The sequence below is a fragment of the Sturnus vulgaris genome, chromosome 9 (assembly GCF_052056855.1).
Source record: "Sturnus vulgaris isolate bStuVul1 chromosome 9, bStuVul1.hap1, whole genome shotgun sequence".
NCBI classification, from domain to species: domain Eukaryota; kingdom Metazoa; phylum Chordata; class Aves; order Passeriformes; family Sturnidae; genus Sturnus; species Sturnus vulgaris.
Genome location: NC_142251.1, coordinates 27,919,826 through 27,931,915, shown reverse-complemented (window position 1 = coordinate 27,931,915; position 12,090 = coordinate 27,919,826). Strand labels below are relative to the sequence as shown.

The 12,090-nt window shown below is 41.3% G+C and overlaps 1 protein-coding gene across 8 annotated transcripts in view; it reads left to right on the top strand.

The window, feature by feature from the left end:
• Nucleotides 1-12,090, top strand: part of DNM3 (dynamin 3) — a 185,805-nt gene that overhangs the window by 80,166 nt on the left and 93,549 nt on the right. The window lies entirely within an intron of this gene.

Sequence of the window (12,090 nt, the reverse complement as noted above, 5' to 3'; positions counted from 1 at the left end):
CAGAACATGCTTATCTGAGTCTGTGTTAAATATTTTTGGTGGGATTGATCTTAGTTCTTTTGCCTAGGTGAATGATAACTGTGTTTCATTTGTTTACCCCTAATCACCTTCCCCAAAATAATCTGTGACTTTCTTTGCAATGAAAGTGATATACCTGATCCGAGGCAATACAAATTGTTCAGCAGGGGTTGTGGCAGTAAATGTTACAGAAGTAGCCTCATCTTGTGAAGATTTGCTAAATCTCCAGGTTCTTATTTCTGTGGGCCTTGGGATGTGTTTATGAAGAAAGGGAAAGTGGGGCCTGTGTCAGTAAAGGAAAAATAGCAGGAAAGATGAAAGAATGGAGAAGTGAGGAGGACACCAAGCTTGGGAAGGGAGGGATGGGGAGGGAGCAGGCTGTCTGTGAACTGGTGGCACTACAAGCCTTAGCATGTGTTGTTAGAAAATCCATAAAGAGCTTCAATAATATTGGCAGCCTCCCAGAAATCTTCCTATGATTGCTGTAAATTTAATGATAAAAATTCAACTTGGCAACAGCAGCTGAGTACTCCAAGGGCTTGTGGTGCAAATGCAGGTGTCAGATGCCAGAAGAGCATCCAAAGGTTGGAGTAGGTGTGCTTGAAGACTTTGTTCTCTGGTTAAAAAATGAAGGTGTTGCTGTTTAGTTAACCCTTCAGTCACAGCTGGGTGCTGCTTAGGAAGGAATGTTAGTCCTGTCTTCTGCTGTGTGGAAGCACAGATCACTAAATTGGGCACTTGGTGTCTGTTGTACCTGAACATGGTCACTGTGACCTGGTTTGAGCAGGTGAAGGATGTTGAACACTCCCACTAGGCAATTAAAGCTTAGTCTTAGAGGCTCTTTCTCTATATTTCTTGCTGGCTATTCACACTGGTTTGCTGATATTGTTCTGAACAATATTAATTGTGAAACTCGTGTGCACGTGGGGAAAAATCCCGCTTTGCTGTCCTGTAATTATCTCCTAAAACTTCTGAAAATAAATGACCCTGTTTGTGCCTTTCAGTGCAGACATTGTGCATTGAGGGCATTGCTAAAGCATGGTTGTGTACATTAACAGAAACCTCTCCTTGCTTCCATACTGCTTTTGTAATAAAGTCCCATTGCACTGGAAAAGGCTGCAATCTGCTTTCCATCTCCATTAAGACTCACTGTAAGCCATGCTATGAAAATTCCTGAATGAATGGCAAAATTGGAGACCTGCTTTTACCTGTTTCCAATAGAAATGAGAAACCCAATTTAGCTGAAGTGTTTATTCTGTCTAGTGAAAATCTTGAATTTGCTAAGGATATTTCCTTCAGAACTTTGTGCCAATTTCTTCCCAGTGTCAAAGGGAAAGTTTAAGAATTCTTTCAAGCCTTGGACAGCATGGAAAGCATTCAGAAAAGGAGATAAATACTTAAGGAGATACCACACTTCTACTTGTAATCTTCTTAGTGATGACTATTTGGGGGCTAGATTTTAATTTTACTGTGTTCTGATGCTCACTGGCTTACTTACTCACACAGCTATGAGAGAGTAAAGCACAAACAGTAGTTTGCAAAGTTGTGTTTGCTTCTGCCCAGTAAAAAAATACCCCAGTGGTTAAAGGAGGTGAGGGGGCCAGAAACTGCAGGATACATCTGACTTCAGGAGCTGTGGCTGAGATCCCTGCCTGAGCTGGCATGGAGTTTTCCTCCAGGAGCTCTCAAAGTAAAACCAAGGAGACCTGATTATATGGGACCCTTCAATACTATTTTTATAGGTTTTTTTTTTTTTTTTTTTTTTTTTTTTTTTTTTAAACAGAACCAGCTTAATAAGCAGTGCTTTTGGACATCTGCTTGGGAGCTGTGGAGTAAAAGCATCATGTGTGTATTTATCCAGTGCCACCTGCTGAGCCAGCAACTGCAGTGTGCACTGGGTCTCTTCCATGCTAGCACTTGATGCTCTGATAGTCCAACTCAGGTATAAAGGCTACTTTATACTGCCCTGGAAGACATGATTCCAGAAATTTGTATGAGCTACTTTCTGTTTTTCTTTCAAGTTGTGCTGGGTAAGATTTGTGCCCTCGCCTGCTGCTCAGAGCTTCTGCTTGCTTTGCTAAAACAACTCCAGTAGCTTTAAAGGGAAAATGGGGCTTATTTTATGTGTTACTATTTTCCTTGTATTTTTTTGTAAGAGTGCAATTAAAATGCTATTTACTATAGGTTGCCCTCCAACCCCCACCCCCACCCTTCTTAATTGTTTACTTGGAGCTCAGAGAGCACAGTTCATTGTTAGGAAGAAAGAGAATAATTCAGACAACTTGGTCAATCAGTCTGCAGCTTGTTTTAATTTTTACACTGCCTCTATTGTGTGGAAAATATGACTTTTATAAGCATGATAGTGCAACCATGAAGTAAGAGTTTTTGCAAACGTTGCATCCAAAAAAATGAGTAGGTTTCAAAAATTGATTCTGTACTCTTAGACGTGACTGTCAATCAGGTTGTTGCAATGTTTTTAGGTGTAGGCTGTACAAGTATTACAACCAGAAATCTACATGAAAGAAAGATTGTTTGCAAAGTCAAGTACTCAGAAGCTAGGACCTAGCAGATTTATGGTTGTTTGTACAAATGTAATTCTCTCCTCTTGTCTGTGCTTTCTGCACAGTGAATGGGGCAGGAGTCCTGGAGCAAAGCAGTGCAGGATCACGGAATCAGACACTTCCTCACAATGCTACACACACGGAGGAATGGAGGTTCTGTGTGCAACCATAAATCTCACGTTCCCTGACTGTCAGGTGCTCGATGTTGAAAGAATTTCATTCAAGTTGCAACATTGGTTGGTTTTGGGCATGATTTCCTGACTTTAAGAAGGAAGGAAGACTAAAAGTTGATGGAGATTGTGAGGTTGGGTGCAGCTCTGTGGATGGAGGTTCAGGGTGAGGGGCTGAGCTTCACAGCTGGTGCAGCTCTCAGGTGTCACACGCTGTGGGAGCACTGCAGTGCTGGGGAGATCAGCTACGTTTGCCCCAGAAATAAACTTACTGTAACCACTTTCTGCCTTCAGACCTTCACCCTGCAGCATTGCCAGAGGAGTTGTAGGGATTAGCAGTGGCAGAATGAGAAAATTGTCTCAGTGCAGTGGCAATTCATTGTCAGGTTCAGGTATTGTGGCCATGACGAATGCCCAGTGTAAGAAGTTTTCCTTCTGCGTGAAGAAAAGCAAAGCAGAATTTCATGGGTTGGAGAAAAAATGTTATAAAATCTCCTGGATTAAAGAGTAGGTTTGAGTTTGGTTTCTTTTCCTCCTCTGCTCTGTCTTATCAAGAGCTACAGATTTGAGAGATCGTCAAAGATTAATCCACAAGGTGGATTAACAGTGGGAAATGAGAGGGAGTTAATTTTAGATTAGTATCATCTGTTGAACTTGAAATGGTGTTATACCCAGATTGACTCTTGCACAGTTCATCAAGATTGCGAGAAGGTTCAATTTATCTTCTGTAAAAATCCCATCAAATCTATTGTTCAAAAATATAACAGCCATCTTGCACAAAAGCAGCCCAACCCAAACAACCTATGGCTGTGAACTGTTCCTGGGTAAGCTTCAGGAACAGGGCACACTCTGTCTCCCTTGTCACCCTGCCTTGACTGCTACATCACAGCCTGGAATTGCCTGTGCTCTCGGACCCCGAGTGGGATTTGTGCATCCAGCCTTGTCTTTGGGTCACAAAGCTTGCAGTCAATTCCTGGTCTTCGACCCCTTGGCTTTTTAATACCTTACCTCAATTGTGTAGCTCTCATGTGGAACTGCACTGATCAGAAGTGTAACGTGAAACTGATTTTGCAAAACAATAAATTGCGGAGAACTTGAGGAAACAGCTGGTTTTGGTTAGTAAATTGCACATAAAATACAAAACATCAGTAAATGGAAGGCTTGGCCCCAGGAGGGGAGAAGCAGGGTTTAGCCCCCTTGCTTTCCCTGTGCTGGTGATTGGTTTGAGCTCACTTGCTTTTGGCCCCAAAGGGGGCTGTTCCTGCAGCCTGGAATAGCCAGAGCTTTGCAGAAGCTCAGTCACAACCTTTGTGTCTGCCTTTGCTGGAGATTGTAAATAACAAGTCAGAGCAGCAAGGAGTGGGAGCTTCCCATGGGAATGCCTCTGCCAGGGGCATTTCCCAGATTTCTGGATCTGCCAGCTCTGTAGACCCTGGTGGTGGCCAGAGTGCCATGATCCACTGGGTCAGCTGGACTCCAGGTTTAAAATGCTTCTGTCCTTGCAATGGCTTAGGATTTGCAAAGGAAAATGAAATCACCCCAAGAAAAACTAAAAACTGTCCAAAAAGAAAAACCCCAACCAAACAAATCCTAAAAAAAAAAAAAAAAGAAATTCCTTCTTTGCAGTTAACACTGAGTAACTAAGCATTCGTGAGGTTCACACTAACTACAGTAATAAAATGTAGTTGATATTGAATTAATCTTACCAATTTGATGCATGTGGTAAGGATGATGGCTGCTTCAATCCTTACTGTACCAGAGATGTATAAATGTAAATTGTGTTTTCTGAACTGGAGCTCTCTTTAATGTTGACTTCTAGCTGTGTTGCAGCTAAACCCGTGCCCAGATCCAAGACTGCAGACGCTCACACACAATTAATCTCACAAATTTATGAATGCCAGAGCATGGAGCAAAATGAAAACAACTGGAGGAATGTATAAGGGGAATAATTGGACTGTATCCAGATGTGCATGTGTAAAACATCACTGATTGACTCCTCCCCCATATCCTGCCTGAAGAAAGGAATTTTTTTCAAAAATAAACTGGGGTTATTTGAAAGAAGTTGTGGTGTCTGAATGAAATCTAATAGGCAGGATTAGTGGTAATTAGGTACATTCTTTGCTCATTGGTGTTTTGGTTTTGTTTTGGTTTTTTCCAACTCTTTAAGTATCGCTGAATTTAGCAGATTCTTTGCAGTTTCAGTGTTAGAGCTGGAGTTTTTGCCTCACCGATTTGAGCTGCAGAACAGTAGAGGAAAATCACAAGGACTGCCTGTGTGTTTGTGTGTTATGCATTGAAAATTTTCTAAGCACTACCCGGCATTTTTAAGTTCTGTATCAGGATATTTTTGTGGTGAAGCTTGCTTAAGAGGCAGAGGGACGCTTGAAAGTTTTTATATAGAGAGAATTTACTAAACAGAAAGGGGAAAAAAAAAAGTAAATGGCCTTTCCTTGTGTTGTATCTGCAGATGGGAGTGGAAAGGAAGGTTGCTGGTACCCAGAAGTGGTGAAGTGTGAGGCTCAGGACTCGCAGCACACACGGGCAGGGCCAGCATCGTCCCTCTGCCACCGCTGTCTGCTCTTACAACAGGCAAGGGAAGGGAAAGGAAGGAAAAAAGCCTAGACTGGAGAAAAGTCAACTTTTGCTTTAGTGCTTTGTTGATTTAAAAAGAAAGAGATAAATCTGGAGTTTCCCTAATTATTTGGATGCACTTTTTCTATTCTTCCTCTTCAATAAATCGCGTTGCCCACCTTGAAACTCTTGTGTGCTTTCTCAGCACGAACTTTTTTCCTAGACATTTTGTAACACTTATTTTTCTCCCCAAATTAAAGTAGCAGAAACTTTGGCTGCGTTTCACAAAACACCCTCACCAGCATGCTCTACTGTCTTATGTTTACTTTGGTTCTGTACCCAAGTAGGTTGAGAAAAAAGAAAGAAATAGCACTGAATCTTCTTAAAAGCTGCAATCGATACTTACTGCGGGGAAGGCTCGTAATGTTCTGATTCTTTTTCTAGTCCTTGCTCACACAGCACTGTCCCTGAAGCCAAGGACATGAAAATAAAAAAATTCTTTGGGGTTTGGACCACGAGACTGTAGCCACCTCCCTCCACTAAAGCTTTTATCATAGAAGGACTCAGTGCCGATTTCTTTTCACAAAATCTTGTTTTGGACTTCACCCTTTATTTTAGCTCTGCTTAAAATGGGGTTGAAGCAATATTACAGTTTGGCTCCTGTTGAAGGGATGGGTTAGAACTTAGGCTTTGTGTGCTTCAAGAAGTTAGACTTTTTTTTCCCCTCCTCTAATGGAAAAGGACATGTTAAACTATCCAGGCAGGCTCGTGGTGTTGCCAGGGATGTAAAACTCTTGCACTTACACTGAAAAAGCACAGAGGCATGATACTGTTTTTACACTGGTATAAAAGTGCCTGGCACTAATCTGATTTAATAGAATATGTGAATATGTTTTTGAGCTTAGTGTCACAGTGTTTTTACAAGAATACAGTGATAGATATTTTTGAAAAATAGTCGTCATAGTCCTTGGATAAAGAGCTCCAGAGATTCATCTGAAAATGCTTTCTAGTTGGAAAGACTCTTTAGAAAAAAAAGTAAATTTCAGGGTTGCCACAGCTCGTGGTGTTGCTGTGCTGAAGCTGCAGCAGCTGTGGAGGTGAGATGGAGTTGCCTTGGCAACAGCACATATTGTATAACAGTACCACAGCACCATCAAACCAGGGAGGTGAGAAGTAGTTTAAAAGCTTTACTAAATTTTTATGGCTCGTCTGCTACATTTTCAACCTTGTGGTTGGCTGAGTTTACTCAGTGTAGCCTTCCTGGAGCCCAGAAAGCTCAACTGCTGAATCCTGTTCAGTGGAGAAAAGGGAAGGGGGAATCCCCAATTTGTGTTCGTTTTTTTGATTTAAATCCTTAAGTTAAGCTCTTTCTATATATAATGGTTTTTTTTTTAATTATGCTTATGCTCACAATGCAGTTAATACTTTACCTAAACTCATTTTTCTCTACTTTTTATACCTTCTATTCCAAGCTTTTTTCACTGTTCTGAGTAATGAAAGCAGGAGATATTTAGAAAAATCTATTAAAATTTAGCAGAGAAAGCCCCCAAAGATGAAATTGGCCTGGTTTTATGAGCATTCAAATGGTGATGTCTTTTGTAATGACACTCAGGTACTGTGCTTTCTTTCCAGCTTGTTGTTTTCCAGTCCTTTGTGCTTCCCACAGCTGTTTAATTTAATAAAATATGAAATCACTTCCCACCTCACGATTCACAAGGGATATCTGTTGCATGCCCCTCCCTCTATATCATAGATTCAACCAGAGAATTTCAAATCTATTTTTTTATGAGACCAGTGGCCTCCAAAAGATCTTTAAGGCTCCTTTCTGAATTTATTTACTAACAAAGTATGTCTTGGTGGAGAGATTGATCACGTAAATTTTTCACCTACCTTCACAATTACTGTACCTCTTGGTTAATTTTGACAAAGATTCAGATCACCTTGTGTCTTTTTTTGGGTGGTATTTAATGGCATTAATTAGAAACCAGGCAAAAACCAGGGGTAGGTTATTTCATGCTTTTCAACTTAAATCTGAAAACAAAACAAAAACCCCCCCTTGAACAAAAACACGCTATGAACCTAAAGCTGAGTGAAAAAAGCAGCAAGAGGCACAAGTGTTGTGAAAAGCCTGCAAATCACAACCACCTGGTTCGAGTAGTGAGTCCCATGTAAATTAAAGAAGAACTGACTTCAGTTGCAGTGTTCAAAAAAACAAACGTACAAGATGCTGTCCAAAGCTCTAGTTAATAATTATTGCAAACAGCTTGGAGCCAGCCCAAATTGTGCAGGACTGTTGGATCCTCTCAGGGGTTCCTGCATACCACAGTGATTATTGCATGCTTTTCCAAGCTCCATTGTGTGCTCTTTGCTCGTGGGATGTGGTGCCTCTAGTGCTGAGCTCTGGAACTCTGTGACAGAGCTGTCCCAGCAGGTATGGTCACATTTCTGCTCCCTGTCAGCTCTCAGTCTATGGGAGCTGCTCTGTCTGAGAAATGGTTTCTTGTGCCTGGGAGCTGGTGGAGCTATAGAACACATTGTAGAAATTATTCATAGCACACCTAAGTGCTGATGGAGGTGCTGCTGAGCTCCTCAGGATCAGAGGATATTTCAAATGTCTCATGCTCAGCTGTAGTTCAGGCACCTGTGCTGATAACCTGATAAAAATTCAGGGCTCACTAACCTGGGTGGAGCCCTTTGGAACCAGATCTGTGCCACTTCCAGTTCTTCATTCAGAGCTGCCATGTGTAGAATGATGCCCTGGTGACAAAGAGCAGTCTAGCAGGGCTTCCTGTACTGAATTCTCTGGCCTTAGCACAGGTGGGGCTGGATTCTCTCTGCCAGTGTCAGTCTAGCAAAGGATCTTTGAGATTTGTGGATTTTGAAGGCAAGGGAGAAGAAGCTGAAGTAATAGTGATGAAGGAGGAATCTGACCTTTCAATAGACTTTAAATCCTACTAAACCACCTAGTCTGAGCACTGTTACTAGCCCATGCAGTTTGTTGTGCAGATGGACAACTTTACAATTCAACCTTATTTTCAGTGAGGTTGTGTGGAGGCAATCTTACCAACTAGTTACCAGTTTGTAAATAATCCTCATTTTCCTAACCTGACATGGTTTTGCAGCCTTTGAAATAGGGTCTAGGAGAGTGGATGTTACTGGGACACTGCCATGTGGCCTGCAGACTTTTACTCTTGGTGACAAGGCTTGCCAGCCCCTGGGACAAGAAACCTTACAGTTATTTTTACAGGGCCAGTCTGGAATATTCCCTAGATGGTGTTCCCACAGGGTAGGTGATGGTAACAGTCCTGTTAGCAGTCCTGAGTTTAGCAGTAGCTTGACAGAATCTGCATTTCTCAGACCTGCCTACCTTTCTCTGTTCCCATTGCATCACAGACCCACACATTTGAATATATATTTTTACCAGTAATCAAAATATGACTTGAGTTCTGCTGAGCCATCTCTCTTCATTAACCACAAGTAAGAAATGTAATAACTACAGCACGTTTTTGGCTGAAACATTTTGTTAATTGCTTATGTTAGTAGCTTGGGTGAGTGAGTTGGCCTATTAAATATTCCAGTGGTTTTAAATAATGATTTCATTTTTGAAAGGTATTTTCTAATAGCTGAGGCAAGTAAATTATTGTCTTGGCAGTCAGAGTACAGCATGCACTGGAGCAAAAACTATGAGGAAGGGGATCAGAAAACTGGGTAGTATGTCAGGCTGGTAGTTGTCACGATCATTTCTGTGTTCTGCTCCAAAGATTTGGGTTTTTCCCCTGAACATCTCTGAAGGTAATTTTTTCCTGGTCTGTCGAGAAAAGGCATCACTATTTTTGATTTGTTGATAACATGCCATTGGGGAATTGTATGGTAGATGTGCTCCATTGTTCCTCTTTTCCATTTATTTGGGGGTTATGTTACTCATAGTACAGATCCTTAAAGGAATGGTGTTTGAAATCATTCTGTGTCTCTTTAGAATGGCAAATGAGAGAGCCACTCATTTTGAAAGAGTTCCCATAACACTTCCTTTTGCCTTAATATCCTTTCTCTGCTGGTACTGAGGACCAGGATCTGCCCATGCCATACATAGGTAGAGTTGTTGAATTTTGTCCTGAATTCTTGTTTGTATTTCAAGTCTTGCTGTCTGTCCGTGCCCATGGTTGACAAAGCAACATCTCCTTGTGGAATAGCTCAGTGGATTGTCTTGATGGTCACCTTAGTGTATCCAACTGGAGAGGAATGAGAATAGTCCTGAAGCCTCATGTCTCTGGAACTTGCTGCCATTTGCAGCAGGAATAGCAAAAAAAAAACAAAAAAACCCTCAGAACGCCCTGACTGAAGCTCCCACAGGTCCAGCAGGGGAAGATGAGGCAGGTAATGAAGGTGGGACTGTGGTGCCATTGTTGTGATGCTGAGCTCAGAGCACACAGGGGGGTGCAGCACTCTGTGCCCTGGGTGTGAGACCAGCTGTGCCTGCAGGAGCTTTCACCTGCCTTCTGGGGACATTGAATAAGTCACCAAAGCCCTTCTTCTCTACTTGGGAAAGGTGACCATGGGGTAAACAAGTCTTTGAGGTGCCTTAGCTGGATCACATCTGTTCTACTGACTGCTAGAGTGTGGGGGCTCAGCAAGAGCAACACACTGCAACTGGCTGTCTTGGTTTAGGGCAAAACTGGGGAGGAAACTTCTGGATGGGGTCGTTTTAGAAAGCAGATTTAGGTGGCTCCTCTTCTAATTGGTTTGGGAAAAGATTTTTTTTGGAGAAAAGTGGAAAAAAACCTATTTCTTTAACAAGTACTTACAAGCACAAAAAATGAATAATATTAAATAATAAAACCTTGTGCTGTTCTGAAGAGATGGCAAATTTAGAAATTCTCTCTCATGAGCTGTAGGTCGGCTCCTTCAGTCTCCCATCAGTCCCTCCAGAGCTGGAATGCAGCATCCCAGGCCCTGCTGGGCCACAAGTGTGAGCTCCCAGTGTTCTTCTGGGTTTTCAGCTCAGAGCAGGTTTGAACAGTTGTGAGAAAAAGAAGAGTCACAGTCTGAGGAACTTTTCTGCCTTAGCTAGCCAAAAAACCAACTAAAAGTAAAGGAGAGCTCTCTCCTGCTGCAGACAGCACAGTCCAGGAGAAGGAATGCTGAAGCTTTCTATTTTTTGAAAACAACCTCCTCAGGCATTTTACTACTTCTTCTTCCCCCCTTCACCCTCAGATCAGGTTTTTGAAGTGTAAAACTTATTTCTGAGTTAACAGACGAACAGGGATACAATTTAGCATTATAAAGTCACCCCAGAACACAGGCTTAGAAAGAAATCATTTCAGTATGAGTTGATGTACCCTTGTGTTCTGTTAAAGGGAAATTTGTTATTTTTCTCATTTATGGAGTCACTTAAAAAGTGGGAGAGACTGGAGATGGGATGGGAATGGTAAAAAGCATCAGTGTAAAAGATGGCAGTGACTCCAGTCTGAAAATAAGGAATGTTCTAGTTTAATTAACGTGGGATTAATAGTGGAGATGAGACTGGCTGCAGGACTGGTATCTCTTCTGTTGTTTGTTTTTATGGTACTTCTGGTCAGTCTTAGGCTATTGATAAAGGTTGTGAAAATGGACTGTAACTTTCAGTGGTGTGAGCAGCTTTTATGTGATCCCTCATCTGGTACAAGAGACATCCCATGTGCTAATGCATGTTTGTAAGCATATTTAATGTGCTGTTTATCTGAATTTTTGCATTTCCCACTTTTGAAATACCCTCTTGTTTTTATTGCCTGGCTAACAAGTGAGAAGTAAACTCAGGGTAGTGGTTTAAACATTTTGTAAAAAAGAATAATCTTGTAACTAAAACATAAGATGAAGAGTTAAAAGCTATGATCGGGTTTCTGATTTTACTGTTTATCTTGTTCTTAAACTCACTGTAAAGAGATACTGTCAACATAAAATCAGACTTCAGTCTGCAATTTTCTTATCTCTTAGATGTAAACAAAACTTTACCATAACGAAAAAGCTAAGGAAAGAAAAATCTCCAGTTTTGCCATCGTGTATGTGACAGCATTTTGAAAAGCAGCAATTCCTGTCCTGAATCAGATCAGTGTGTTTGTCAAAGCAGCAAATGCCAGATGCTCGAGAGGAGCTAAATCTAATAGAGTGCTGCAGCCCCCACAGCAGACGGCTGGGCAGCATTTGGCTCCCTCCCTGCCTTTATGGAACTTTTCTTTTCCTTGCATGGGTTCCTTCTTCCTTTCCTAATGCAGCTGGGAACATCCATAGGAAAAGGATTTCTTGAGTCACACTGAATTCTCAGTCTCAAGGATGCTTGGCATCAGTGCAGGTCATAGCTTAAGTATGTGCTTTGTTTAAAGAAACTTCTGTTTATCAGCTTTCACAGAGGAAATGCAACAGTCAGTGACTTGTTAGATTTCATCTTCTGTTTATATTGGAGAAAACAATATTCACAAACACAGAAAATTAATGTTAAAGTTGCAGAATGGTAGGTGGGTGCTTAGAGGAACAGGTAGAACCTTACACTGCTGAATACAGTATTGAGGATTTTAGTTTTAGATTAAAACATGAAATACATGTCTCTTTGATTACAAACTCACTGATAAAAAAACTCTGCATTTTCTCTGTAAGACTTCCAGTTGATGATTAATCTTTATTGAGAGTGTATAGCTCCATTGCAAAAATGCATAAAATCGAAAAAATAAATACTTCTGAGAATTTAAATGCCAGTGGCCACCAGTGGGTTAAAAATCCTGCACATTTTTGGTAACGTT